General features: G+C 31.0%; 1 protein-coding gene across 1 annotated transcript in view; it reads right to left on the reverse strand.

Annotated features, from left to right (window-relative positions):
- The window catches only part of LOC140059393 (plexin-A4-like), a 74953-nt gene that overhangs the window by 40056 nt on the left and 18525 nt on the right, over positions 1 to 16372 (reverse strand). The window lies entirely within an intron of this gene.

Consider the following 16372-nt stretch of genomic DNA (forward strand, 5'->3'; position numbering starts at 1 on the left):
TTGACATCCATTAAAAGTATTGTATTTTGTAATTATTTCCTAAATATTTACTTTCTTTTAGTTTGTTTGGTCTCAACTTTCAGAATTACTAAACAAAAGACTGAAAACCATAGACCTAGTGTAAACAACGATTTGTATGGAAAAAGCTAATGCTCCCTTTAATAGGCTAAAGGTCAACTTGGGTATAACTAGTAGTAGTCTCTGTATTGCATTTTCAACTTAAGAAACATACATGTAAAGTTTGAGGTTGCTGCTGGCTTGAGATTTTCCAATTATGTCCCTCCACCTCAACCCACAAAAATAATTTTTTTCGCGTTATATTGCGACAAAACGAATTCATTAACATTTTGCGTTGTTGTGGCCTATAGGATCGGCGATTCTTGGCATGATAAACAGAATTCCAGGTGTGTCAACAATATCTTGGATTCAAAATTTTGAGTGTCACGCCAGACTTGACATGTACGATAAAACAGTGACAAAGTATCAATATTGCACTTTTTCATTGTTCTGAACAAAACGATTCATAAGATTTTTAGCTACAGAATTGGCTAACTTAAAGCTCAGGTAGAGGCATGAATTTTAAATATAATATTTGGTTAATTGTAAATAAATCAAATATTTGTAACAGAAATCAAGACGAAAAAACATCAATTTACCGTAATATGGTCAAATACAAAATTTGGCAAAATTCTTCCATAAAAACAAGGATAATTTTTTTTCAGTAGTTAGGTAGTTAACCTAATGTAATAACATGTCTGGTGACTCCCTAGATGGTGAAAAAAGATGGTGGATATACAGTGGATAATTTTTGCTATAGCATGAAAATAAAAATCTGAAGTTGAATAAAAATATCAGAAATGTAATATTTAAGTTATATTACTTATATTTAATCATCTGATAACATTTTTTACCACACCGTTTATTTTTCATAGCTTTTTAAAACGCCTCTCTATTTACAAAATTTGTATACAAAAGAATATAAATTTTACTGTGTAATTTGAATTATCCCCCCACTGATAAGAAAGTGCTTATTTTCAACAAGCTCGTGTAACACAAATAAAATCCAAAAAATTATGAAATATAGGGGAAACTATAGATCGATAATTATTGGAATGTATGATCAATAGAAATTTTTTGCCCGCACGTGGCCTTTAACAATCAAACAAACAAACTCATAATTAAATTTTTTCAAAAAATAATTCTAGGAAATTTTGGTGATTCCCCGAAATGTTATATTTAGAAATGAGATAAATCATCAACAACACAAACAACAAAAAGCTACGAAAACCCATAACTGTATTACATTCAACAAGTATGTTATCAAAGACCTTTCACACTTAACAATTCTTAGACGGTCCCTTTGTAAATTTCAAAGGTTAGATTGGAATGGCTTTTTTACTGTTAACTAGAACTGTTGAACTATAAAGATATAAAGCCATTTATTGTTATCTAAATTATAGTATGTGCACAGTAGAGCCTCTATTATGGGGACACCTTTAGGACCCAAAATGGTGTCCCTTACTTAATCATACTCAGTTGGGGATTAGGCACTATACGGACACACAGACAGTCTGGGTCTACATAAAGTTATTTATAAATGTTTTAAACTTTAATAAGATCTCCTCTCATTCTTTGTTCAAGCGGTAATAATATATCTGTATTATACCCAACAACAGGGATAAGTACAGTACTTCTGAATATTTAATTATTCATATTGCAAGATAATTATATATTTACATATAAACTTTTTATGCAACACATAATTCTATCATATTAAGAACAGTGTCTCGGCTAAAATAGTAATAAAGTCACTATTGGTAATTAGTGAATCAGGTCGAGGTGCTACAAACATATTTTTGTATATTAAACTTCAATTCCTGAATTATATGTAATGAAAGAGTATTTAAATAGGTATTAGGTTTCAAATGGGCTGAGATGAGTCAACATACATAATAATAGGGAGACAACTGTTATCTATTTGGAATGTTTAGTGGCCTTTGTTAGATAACTTTCATATTTATTCAGTTGTTGCATGAATCTGCAGTAATACATTAAAACCACTGTTATGGGGCATCTTCGAGATGCAACAATATGTTGCTTTAACAGTGAGTGTCCAAGTGGTTAAGACAGTGGAACCGTAATCCAACCATAACATTGACAAGGGTTTGAGGCTCGCTCGCTCCATGGTTTTGGAATGAGTCTTCTCGGACAATGACTATGAACCGTAGGTCTAGCTAATTTGAACTTAGTACACATTTCAAGATGAGTAGGGGACTACCCTACAGTGTACTAGTACATCACAGCAACTGATCACTAACTGGGCCCTCTGGGAGACCAGTCTTTGACTGAAGAGGTCACCTAGTATAAATAAATAATAATAAAAGTGTCCCTTGAATATGGGTGGCTCGTAATGTTAAAAATATGGCCCCCAGCCTTGTTCATTTCATTGAAAGTGTCCCCTGAATTGGAGTGTTCCAAATGTGTTCTATAAAAAAAACAATGTTTGGTGAACATCGATAGTTACATACAATCAGTTTAATTTTAGCTGCTCACAGTTCACAATTTATTTAGATATTTACAGTAATACACTGTTAAAATCTACGTTAGATAATTATATACATTAAAGTTGTTCACCAAACAAAACACAAGCTAACTATATCAAATTACCTACTGTAATTTTAACAACAGACTTCATGTAAAAATAGTTAATAGTCTGCGTCGCACTGAAAGTAGTTTGAAATGTTTACAGCCTAACATTAAAATCGGGATTAACAACAAATTGAAGTTACGCTCGGAATGTTTCGTGACTGAAGGACGATAATAGATTCCGTGGGTTAACATCGAATAACGAAAAGCAAATCAATTATGCGTAAAAATTAAAATTAAGAGCATTGTAATTGTGGTAAACTATATGATAAAGTGTTCGCACAACTTTAACTATAAATACGATCAATAAATGCCGTATTTTTTATTGCACGGCAGCAAACGTGAAGAGGAAACCTGCGTCATATGCTGCCATTCTCATAAATCTTTGATCAAAATTAAACGATCAAATATGAATAATCGTAAATCAAAATTATGAATTAGAAATGTATTTTAAGTTGTTGAATTATAGCCGTTTCCTATTCACATTAATGATGATATTTAAACAGGAGTTTATGAATTAAAAATTTAATCAAATGTTTTATATATTAGAAAAATAAAAACAAATTGATACAAAACCAATGACATTAACCTAATAACCGTAATTTCCGTAATTTTAGACAAATCAATGAACATGCCTTTCGCAAAATAATAATTGTTGCGATATAGTCACATATTTTGTTGAAATTTGGTTTAATAATTACAATGTTTTACCTCAAACTATTATTAAAATTTGGTTTTCACTAGTCTTAAGCATATCTTAATGGTTGACTTAAGCAAAAATATTAATAAATGCTAGCTTAGTATTTTTTTTTAAGGCAATGGGGCACCAATTACAGTAGGGCTTTTTACACATCAATCATACATTGCAATCGGCGCTCTCTTACAACCAATCGGGATGATTGTCAGAACATGGTATTAACCAATCATTTTAATTAGTCTAGGTTGAGAGAACATACAATCAATTTAAATGTGTCTGATCTTTGATATGCACATGAGGTATAAAGCATAACACTATGTCACCTGGGATGATCAAATTAATTGAAGTCTCTAATTAAATCAATGAAATCACAGTGGAATAACTTAAGTGTTAATGTTTTTCTTATCAATATTTTGTGTTATCTTTTCTAATGTACTATGTTGAGACATACAGTACAAATGCTGGAATGATGACTGAATGAGAATAAAGCCACGCCTTAATATATTACCTAACCAAACTAATTTTCTTAAGAAAGGGAGGAAGCAATATGGAAATAATGTTATTAAAAGTTATTCCATGCAAGACTGAGGTATGGGTTTGAGACCTATCTTTGCCACATTGCTTGTATCCTTAGGCATCATCCTTCGTATTGGATATACTGTATGCCTGATAAAGAACTTAGTACACTACTCAAAAACAGTAGATCAGAACAGAAAATGGCAATGAATCTATTTAGATGTTAGATAAAACAAATAATGCTTCACCTTGTGAAAATCAAATTTCATCTTCCACCTTATGAAATTATTTGTACCATCGCACTCATAAACATTCATTATTTATAATATACCATGTACTATATACAGTACCATGGCTATATTTAATGTTTTTCATCTCTGGCTATGATAGCCTGAACATCGCAACTACAGTATAATTATTTCCGAAAGTTCGAAAAAAAAATTGTGTACAGGTCGTAATATTTTCTAGTGACACAGTTTCGGCTGAAGAATCGCCTCTGGTTCATGTTTGTAGGGCAGGTAATGGTCAACAGATAAGCTTCATAAAAATTATTTAAATATTAAAATATGGATTTTTACCGTATTCATACATGTATACGAGTAGCTTGTTTAAAGGGAGTCCAACTAATCATTCATTTTAATTATTAATCAGAAATGTATCTACAGTACTACAATGGGTTAAAGTTCATAGTCAGATTTCTAGTAGACCAACATAGGATAGAACATACTGACTGTTATTATACATGAAATTGCCGTTTGACTGATTCCTTATGGTTTCCTCAACAAAACCAATCAAGAAAAGGTTTAAATTCTTATTTCAACAAATCCAATATATTATAATAAATTAGTTGTTGGTAGTCTATTAGGGCTACTGTACTTATCTGGATAAACCAACATAGGCCTATACTCCTTGAAGAGTTAGATAAAATTAGGAAATTCTTTGAACATCTCTCAAGAGAGAGCATTCCCACAATCCACCATCATCATCATCTACTTATCGAGCTTGCTCTTTGAGAAGAATAGGCTGTTGTTAAATTCTGCGAGGCCTACTTACCTGGATAAACCGACATAGGCCTATACTCATTCTTGAATAGTGGGTGATATTAGAAAAGTAGAAAATATTTTAAACATCTCACAAGAGAGAGCATCCCCACAGACCACATCATCATCATCTTTTCAAGCTTTCTCTTTTTGTGTCATATTGGTAGTCTATGAGGACTACTTAAATGGATAGACTAACATAGGCCTATACTTTTTACCGATATACAGTATAATTAAAAAAGTAGAACATTCTTTGAATATCCCTCAAGAGAGAGCATCTCCACAGACCTCATGATCTACTTTTCGGGCTCGCTCTTTGAAGAGAATAGGCTATTGTCATGTTAGTATTCTATAAGGCCTACTTACCTGGAAAAAACCGACTTAGGCCTATACTCCTTAAAGAATGCGATAAAATTAGAAAATTCTTTAAACATCCATCAATAGAGAAAATCGCTACAAACCTCCATCATCATCACCTACTTTAGTTATACTCGATATTTGAGAATAGGACATTAAGATAGCCACAAAAAAAAATCATTAAAATCCTTTTTTTTTTACATTTTTACACATTTTTAGTGTACAAAGGTGAGAATGATAAAAGACATTCTGTTGATCACATACCACTTCCTGAGGTTTAACAATACAATCGAACGAACTCCTTTAAGGAGGCTACAAGAACAATAGACTAAAATGTATATAAACCAAGCCTTGACCATATTGCACAGCCAGACAAAAGGATTAAAATTTCTCCAATACTAGCAAAGGGTATTAAAGTTTATGCACCCCAATGGAGTAATATATATAACATATATAATGCAACATTTATATAGTGCTATTTCATGAAGATCAGAGCGCTGTGGACTTAGATGTTACACCTTTTCAACAATATTCAGGGTCACATCGTGTCATCAGCAGCCAACTATGGCGCCATTACGTCTGTCCACGACAGTGTGATGTGTGTGAACTAGTACACCGGGGTAAACCCCTACTCGTCTCGAAAAATGTACTAGGTTCTTAAAAGTGCACATTAAGTAATAATTAAGAAAAACTGAAAATTGGATTCCTAATTCCAAAAAAGTTGTTTAACTTGTTTTTATAAGGCCCAAATAAAGTGGTTAAAGCTGCCCAAACCTGACCTATTCAAATATTCATTACGGTATAACTAAAACATGAGACTGTTTCACAACAATTTGTTTTACAATGCGGCATCACATATCTATTACCGAACAATATTGTAAATTCATTTTAATTATTAATATTTTATATTATTCCACTAAACTCATCTTCACATTTTTGTAATTGCTTGGAAATTAATTTCCGTATTATAAAACATGGCTTGAGTTTTTAATTTATCTAAAATAGAAATAATCTAATAACTTGTATAATTAAAAATAATACGTGCCGTATCATGGATTTGAGATTACAATTCCCTATGAAGCTTCAATGAATACAGATTACCATCGTGAAAGGTAAGCACATAATTGGATAAAACTATACGGAATAAAACAACACTCTTAAATTAACTAGGGCACTATTCGAAACATTGTTAGACTTCCAAGTAGAATCTTAAAGGACAATGCCTCTGTTGAACCTACAACTTTGATGCGCAGAATTTAAAATGAACGAAAGAATTTGTAAAATAAACGAAAGTTGGGATGTGATGATATACGTAACCATAACCTCTTCACTAGACTTTCTAAGTGGAATATCTAAAATCTAACACGTTGATGCGCAGAATTTAAAATGAAGTTACGCAAGAATTTGTAAGATAAACTAAAGTTTGGCGTGATAATATACGTAACCATAATCTCTTCACTAGACTTTCCAAGTGGAATATCTAAAATCTAACACGTTGATGAACAGAATATAAAATAAAGTTAGTAAAGAATTCAATTATATAAAACAAAGTTGGGACTTTAAAACACTCAAACTGTATGTGAAAAAAAATGTGATGTGCCCATACAGTATATTGACACGATGATGTCATATTCCTACCATATTTGGGCACATCACACTTTTTTTGTCAAACCAGTTTGATAGTGTTTCAGTTCATTTCATCATTTATTCGGTCTATTTCAGTATATACATAACAAAAAAAACTGAAATTGGGGAGACCAGGGAACTTAGCTCACTGTAGCTGAGCCGGTTGACCCAACCCCAAAGTCAGTTTACACATAAAAGACAAATTACAGTTACAGCGAATCAAAATGAATATGAACTTTTATAATGATGGGCTTTCTAGGACTGCAGCATCTGTCAACGGGAAGCTGGTCCCAGACACAGGGTAACCGGATTGCTATAGAAATGTAGACAGAGCTTTAGGCTAGTGATCATATCACAGAGCTTTAGGCTAGTGATCATATCAAAAATTATTCTACGTACTGTAGTTTACTGCAATAACTGCAGTAGATTTAATGAAATGTTTATTGTAGCTATTCAACAATAGGCTTACTACTACGATGATTTTTAATTCATGATTGCATTTTTTCTTTCGGTTTTATATACACAGCTTAATTTCTTTCAGCCTCATTTCGTTCCATTTTATTACCCAGTCGTTTAAACAAATGGCTTCGCAACGTGCGCGCCGTTCCCTGGGGTTGGGACATTAATCACAGAAATGACTTTTAAACATTTCACCTATCCATTTATACAAAAAGGAAAACATTGAAAAGTATATCGCTGAAGGATATATATGATTGACCTACGATGAGATATGAACCATTCACCTTCTAGAAGGCAGTTGTAGCATACAAGTACGCCACATAAATAACTGAATAATATAAGACTACTAGTAGAAAATTTGTATGCAAATGGATTGGTATTGATTAACCTAGATTGGTATTATTCATCAAAATTGACTAGTATGGTATTGAACAAAATGGATTGGTATTGATCAAAATAGATTGGTATTGATCAAAATAGATTGGTATTGATCAAAATAGATTGGTATTGATTAACCTAGATTGGTAGTATTCATCAAAATTGACTAGTATGGTATTGAACAAAATGGATTGGTATTGATCAAAATAGATTGGTATTGATTAACCTAGATTGGTAGTATTCATCAAAATTGACTAGTATGGTATTGAACAAAATGGATTGGTATTGATCAAAATAGATTGGTATTGATCAAAATAGATTGGTATTGATCAAAATAGATTGGTATTGGTTAAAATTGACTGATATTGATCAAAATGAATTGGTATTAAACAAAACTGATTGGTATAATATTGATCAAAATGGATTGGTATTGATCAAAATGGATTGGTATTGATCAAAATAGATTGGTATTGATCAAAATAGATTGGTATTGATTAACCTGAATTGGTATTGATCAAAATAGATTGGTATTGTTCAAAATAGATTGGTATTGATAAATGAATTGGTATTGATCAAAATGAATTAGTATTAAACAAAACTGATTGGCATATTGATCAAAATAGATCGATATTGAACAAAATGGATTGGTATTAATCAAAACAGATTTTTATTGATCAAAATGGATTTGTATTGATCATTTACTGTACTTTACTGTATTTTAAGTAATAATTTATTTAATAATTATATTGAAATTATTTTCAATCAATGGAATAATGTCTGTTATATATTATTGTTACCGTACATAAGTTTGAATTTCAGCTTTCATATATTGAACGTTCTTATAACCATGGACATCTCATTTCTTGAGGTTATTAAACTATATACAGTACTGTACCAACTAAGAAAATTTCAAACTAGCTCGGCAGTACATTAATACTTGAATTATTAAAAATCCCCCAAATTGATTTTCAACAAATATCAATGAAACGAAGGTTTACCAAGTTTGACTGTTCTGAACACATCCACGTATCAACTTTCAGTTTGCGCTTAATGCGACGCCTCTTAATAATATATACATCATCGGGGAGTTTTAGCACTTAATAACTATGTTGGGAATATTTAAATGTCTTTTTAACATGCCAAATGTCAGTTATCATGTACAGTTCTGTCTCCATCCATTAGAAGTATTTGTTAATATGTATCTCATCAATATATATAAACTTTTAAATGACACTTTTCTAATAACCTGCAGAGAATAGACAAGTAAATGCATATTTAAGCCAAAGTTATACTACTTTAATCATGTACATATAAACTTAAGCACTTATCAAAATTATTTAGGACATTTTGAGAGGTGTACTTCACTATAACTAATGGAAAAACAACAGGAATATAACAAATACTTGAAAACATTTGAGAAGCTAACATTAATAAGAATTAAATACAGATGATAATCTTCAACTTTGCGTCAGGGAGCTACAGTAAGTCAGATGATTTGCCCTACCCTGACGTACTGTAGTGTCAGCTATATATTCTTGTCCTTAAGCTTAACTGGAAACTGAGGCAACTCTACAGACCTACATCAGCCAGCAGTGAATGGCCTACCCAGTTCAGCACACCAGAAGATGATCCCATAGTGTACCATGTTCTTTAACATGCACTGTATGTACACAACAGCTTTATGTTCCATCCAAAGGACAAGACAATGAGAATAAAGCATCTTGCCTGATAGAACAGATATGGCACAGAAAAGCTCAAACCCATGTCTATTATCACATGCTAGTTTGATTCCCTGATCATAACATCACTCTCAGGTCTATAAAGCGATATTCTAAGATTATCGTCTTCCATCCAAGAATGCAACCAGGCCCGACGTTGCTTAACTGCAGTAATCTGATGATAACCAATGTTTCTGTATGGCCTTATATAATAATATACAAATATTAAACATGATATCTAAAATAAAATAATTAGGGTATCCATCATTCTATACTAAATGAGGACCGCAAATATAATATTGTAAATAAATGAATAAATTATACACTGTTTCCCTCTTACTAAAAATATACAAAACTAAATCTATATTAAGTACATCTTGTGCTGAACAAACATTGTTCAAATCCAAAAAAAATAACCCCCAATCTGGACTTCCTGTTTTAATTTATGGTTCCTTTGGGAATACAATTCTTCCAGACGGAAACAGGTATTAGCTAGGATCAGACCTAGACGTTCAACTGATATACAGATAACATTTTCGTAACACAACATTTTTTTAAACATTGCTTTCATATTTTTACATTTCAGTTTTTTTTTTTAAATGGTTTTCAACACTATGGCCAAGACCTATTTAGGGGTTATCAGCTCCATTCAGGGGACATTCACATTAAGAGGACACATTGTTGGTTGGTAAAGATGTGCCCTTAATATGGGTACTACTGTATATTATTTAGCAAGATCTCACTTTTCGTATGTTTTTTCGATCTAATTTAAGACCATAAATTGCATTGTTTTTCTGTCATAATGATTAAATGTTTTTAAAGTAATATGGATTATTTTCACAAAATGTTAACAATTATAGGGAAAGTGTTTTATAAGCTACTATCGTTTTTGTCTTATGAAACACCCTGTGCACAGACTGTGCAAAGATCACTTTCAGAAACGTAAAGACCCGGCCTTCTCATAGACTACATTACCTTTTATCAAAAGCACTTAAATCGAGATATAATTTAAACTAGACATGAAACTCGTCACTTTGACGAGTTAGTTATCCGCACGAGAAACGCCACGTGCACGTCATACGTTGGAATATTGCACACAGAAAAAGATTATGGCATTATGACCTGAACTGAAGAATATCATGTATTGTTAGTGCTGAATTCTGTCTATTTTGTGTCATATAGTATATACAGTATAATCTGTATACATATTACATACAGTGTAGAATAGGTGGAATTACGGGACCCACCGTTTATTCCAATTTTTAACATGGCGACGGTATTCAAATTAAACACTAAGATAGCAATTTCGGAAGGACATTATCTCACCAACAACATATTAACGTGTAGAAGAAATTTGAATACGTAGAATATGGATGCCTGCTCGTTTAAATGTGATGAACTATGACGCAAAATATGAAAATACGACTTTTTTTATTCAACTGGCCATATGATGACTTCACAACATCCGATTTGCAAAATGTTAACATTAATTCGTATCAACAGTCCAATAGCTTCCAGAAAACGTTTTAATCATAATTATCACTTTTTGTTCTTACAAGCTATAACAGATTAAAATTTACTGTAAGAATGAAATTAATGACCCTGTTAATTATAATTTTTAGGCATGATGACGTCATAAAAATTAAAATATTTTTAACTCATGCGTAAGATAGGTGATTGACCTAGACAATATTAAAATCTCGGAGAAAACGGAATACAGATAGGTGTAATGCGCTCCATTGAATATGATGAGCAATAACAAAAGAGACAAAAATCCTATATTTTACATTCGTGTGGCCATACGATGATGTCACAATGTCCGGTTAGCCATATTGATTCATGATCCGATATCTACAACTCATCAACTTCCAGAATATGTAATTAAAAAAAAGTTCACCTCGTTGTTTAGAATCTATGACTGTTTAAAAAAAGGCATAATTTTGACGAATTTTGACAAATTTTTTAACTTTTTCATCAAAAACGCACGTAAATTATCCAATTCAACGTGCCCGTATGACGTAATTTTAAGTCGAAATTGTTTAAAAGTTGGTAAAATTACTAGAAAAGGCTGAAAAAACATAAATCACGCAAAAAAAATTGTTTTCAACACTACGTTCGCACCATGCGCGTAAAAAAATGCGCGCGCGTGGGAATTTTTTACATGCTCAAAATGACATGAAATGCGTAGAAAGTTGATTAGAAATTGATTTTTCGCATTTTGAAATTTTAAACGCGCGTGCACGCGTAACTTCGTGTGAAACATGCCATTTTTTTCCCATAGTCAGTTAGCGCAAGATATAACTTAAACTTTTGTTAAGTTTCATAATAAATTGTTATATGGTTTTCGATCTATGTTAAATACGCGAAATTCGTAAAAACGCGCGTAAGTCATGTTGCGCAACTCTGAGGTCACTCAAAATAGGAGGTGCACAATTTCACGTAAATGCCCACATGTTGACAAAGTTATGAAATGTTATGTTTACACGTTTTTGAGTTACGCGAGACACAAAAATGACAGAAAGAAAGAAGAATACAGAAAAAAAAAAAGATGATGAAACAGGACAGTTACAAGGAGTTATCCGCTGAATGCGGATAACTAATAATTTTGCTTTCCAAAAGTAAAAATGGAACAATAAAAAAATGTCATTGTAAACTTTGGTATTTTTCAGTAGTAGGCATAAGTATCCCTGCACAGTCATATTTTCCCTTGACTTTTGTTTTGTCTGTTCTTCTTTGATGTAAAATTCTCTATTTTGGTTACTTTATTTATTCAATATTTTAAAAGGATTTTGATATTTTCATGTAATTATAACAATACTATTTATTGTATAATTCAACAAATTCAAAAAGTTGCAATAAAACTAATTCAGTTATACCTTTTAGAAATCCATAAATAAGATCTTTACTGCAGATTACTGTACCTGAATAATACCAGTATAAATAAGATTCTTTACAGCCTATAAATCAAGTCTGAGAAATAGTTAACGCATTAACGTGACACACAAGATAATATAGGTTAATCTCATTGTTAGTAACAATGCATGATGACAAACCACTGTTTATCTGTAGATATGCCAGTAAGGCATTAAAATACAGTAGTTTAAATAATATTTATCATACAATACTACCTACAACACAATAGAACAACGTAGAATAGAATGTAATTCAGTATTTAAGTACAGTATTGTCAAATTTGATTTGATTCATGTTTATTTCTTCAAATCAATTTTATTGCATGTTGATTAAACTAGTAGTATGCACTATTAACACCCTCCTCTGACGACCTGTAAAAATCCTGCGGTACAGCCTTGATTAATCATTAAACAAGAAATATTTCTTACAAAAAACGCTGCTCGCTTATTGAAAAATATTTTTTATTTCAATTTCAAATGTTTTTTAATGTGTCATTTTATTGTCACATAATAGTTATTTTACCTGAAAAAATGTAATTTAAAGCAACAAATACTTAAATTGTCTGTCAGACAATGGTTTTTGGGTTTCTTTTCTTTTTTTATATGTGAATAAATATTATATTTTTGTTACAGAAGTGAATACTCAATTTCTGTCACTTTAGTTAATTTTATTGCTAAGGTCAAATCATTAAAAAAAGAAACTACAAACAATTTTTTTAAAGGCAAAGTGTATCTTGTGGCTCCTCAGTTTTTGTATGATTGTACTTATTCGATGTGCTATGCAAAATCATTATTATTATTATTACACCAGAATGGATCTTTACAATTTGATTGGTTAATTCTGTATCATGGGCCTATCACTTATCAGTATTAGTTCTATTGCCCGGTAAAAGTTCTATTTAATGGTTCTATTGCATGGCATAGAATGTTGTGGTATGCGAAGCTGGCTACAAATAGGTGTTCAAAAACAACCTGTAGTGTTCACTGTTCTATTCTGCAGCCAAATCCGAGAGTTAATTTTTTTATTTTTTTAAATTTTTTTTTTTCTTTCTTCGACATTGATTCAAGATAGAATTGAAACAAATTTTACACTTAGAACTCTCATTTGCATTTGGTTGAATTTTTAAACATAGAAACATTCTCATAAATAAATTAAATATTCTAGACATATTTTATTTTTCTGGATACATGCGCCATAAGAGCACACCTTGATTCACGGCCAAGACATTGTATCCGCTTAGAACAGTTTGTTTTAATCTAGCATTGTGAATTTTACGATATCTCTATAGTTATGATATTAGCCAACGGAACAATTAATGTATTTGTGGTATACCACATGGAGAGAAAAAACAATCTATAAGGATATTATTTTTTCCTGGTCTGATTACTGTACTGTATATCTTGAAATCAAACATTCAGTTCATTTTGTATGTAATAATAGTCTCATACAAGCACACCTAATTTTAAACTTTTCTTTTCATGTAATTTTCTCTTAAAAATAATACATTGTAGTTAATAACAGTTATAAATCTCATTAATTCATTTCACTTTCAGTTTGACAAAAAATGGTTTTTGTTAATAAAAATGAATAGTTTCGTTACATTCAATGTACAATATGTAATAAAACAGAAAGTAAAAATGGTTAATAAAAACTTTAATTTATATCAAATTCATTTATATCATTAATTAAAGATGTATTAAGAAAAATATTTTCTGTTTAATATACAGTAATAACACTAACATTTTATAAAAACTTGTTATCAATAGTTGAGATTTCCCCTGAATAGCCATGTCTCAAAGAAATGGGTTCTATCTTTAAAATACATGTATTTCACTAAAAAAAACTTAGATATGGAAGGCCTAATAAGACAAAAAAAGAATCTAGTTGTATACTTTAATCTTGTAATGAATATTCATGAAGATGATGATATTCCTAAAGGCAAATGAATAAAATGAGAAAAAGAAATCTCAGAACTTGAGAAATTAAAATAATCAATTGAGCTCTAGTGTGAAAATGTGTACATGGTTGTACATTGAATATTAAGTCGGAAATTTGGATTAGCCCTCCAGGGAGCGAAGGCAGCCACAGAGTAGCACTAACATGAGCAATAATCAGTGTTACTTGTGATGTTTATCTCGAACACACTCTAATTTTCTATAGAAACACAGACAAGAAAAGCAACCGTACAATTTCTAAGCTAAAATTACTTGAGGCTGGCGATCCATCTTCCTTTATGTCTGATGTAAGCTAGCGAAGAAACTATTTCAGGAACAGTTAACGATACAAAAAACGAGTACAGTAAATCTTGACCAACATATTGTTTGTATAATTTAATTCAGGCCAGAATATGAGCTTAAAAAACTACAATTTGATATGAAAATATGTATAATAAATATGTAATGTATTGTGATTTATGAAAATATTTTATATAAATGACTATCTATATTTATACGATGAACGTTTGTGCAATTGTTCGTTACACATACATATATTTTTTTATTTGCACGCATCCATATTGACATCAAAACGACCACAATTGTAATCGAAGTTGGTTGGCAATTTTTGTGGGAAATATATTGATATAATTATCTTATAATTTGGAATTAAGGAAAACAAATTGACAGGGGGTAGAACTGGATAAAAAAAATATAAGCATGTGCTACCCTGCCGACCACTACGTAAAATCAAGCCATTGTTATAGCTCAGCCTAACTTATTATGCAATTATTATCATGTATTGTCTGTTCACTGCAGCACGAAATTATACTGTCTGTATTAGTTACAATTACTTGTAGAATTGTCTCTCAGAGGAAATAGTTAAAAGGCGTAATTCCTTGCATCCAATTTTTCAACAAAATAAGACAAAAAATGGAATTGAACATATTGCATGGCGTTGTCAACCTTCACATATTTCCTGTAGAAAATCATGACCTGGTTCGGTTCACACGTACACTCATTTGCTTCAAATTACACATTAGAATGCAATTGTAACCATGTTACGTTGATGAAGTTTAGATGAGTTACGTCTTCACTTCTTGTATTAATTATGATTGGTCCCATTTGTTAGCTAATCTAGTTATGTATATTATGATTAGCATGAATATGCACAATTGAAAGTGATGCACATAATCTATACAATTTCTATTATACAATAATGCCCTGTCATCAAACATTTGTGTTAAAAAGGCTTAAAATCTACCTTATTATATGATTTGCCCCTTTTGTTTACTAGTCTAGTTATTTTGATTGGCATAAATTTGCACAATTAAAAGTGATGCACATAATCATTTTTTTGGTATACACTAATGCACTGTCATTAAACATTTTGTGCTAAAAGTCCTAAATCATAAAACTTTAGTTTAATATCCTCAGTTTATTTTATTTGTTTATTTATGTTATTTAAATATTGTTATGTTTTTGTAGAATATTAGACACTGTTTAAATAATAAATGCAATCACGATAGGAAAGATATTTGCGTTACTTTGTGTATGTCTAGATTATGCTAGAGTCGTTCTGTATACTATAAGCACTCAAATCTTTTCATCTACTAACATTTTTAAATGTGTCTGTAAAACTGAAATGTACAGTTAAAGTGAAATGTACATTTAAGTATCAAATATAGCCAACAATAATTTAAACATAAACTTCAGATACAGACAGACACAATTTCAGAAGTGATTAAATTGATTTTTCATGTGTACAGTCCCACGAAACAACAAGATTGATCTTGGCCTTCATGGTTAAATGAGGTTGACTTTTAACTATCAATATATTCAATATTCCCAACACAAAAACGATTTAACTATGCTCAAGAAAAATATGTTTTAACTATACTTTTAATATAGCCTTAGTTTTTAGTACGTTTTCATGTATACTATGTGAATATTTTGTACATTATTAAATGTTTGGTTTGGTAAAACTTGCTTTATCACAGCATTTTGTTAAATGCAAAAACCTAAATTATGTTTATGCTTTCCTCAATATGATGTGTAAATACATACAGAGTTTGTAAACATTTGTAG

Source organism: Antedon mediterranea, chromosome 9, assembly GCF_964355755.1.
Source record: "Antedon mediterranea chromosome 9, ecAntMedi1.1, whole genome shotgun sequence".
In the NCBI taxonomy this organism is placed as follows: Eukaryota; Metazoa; Echinodermata; class Crinoidea; order Comatulida; family Antedonidae; genus Antedon; species Antedon mediterranea.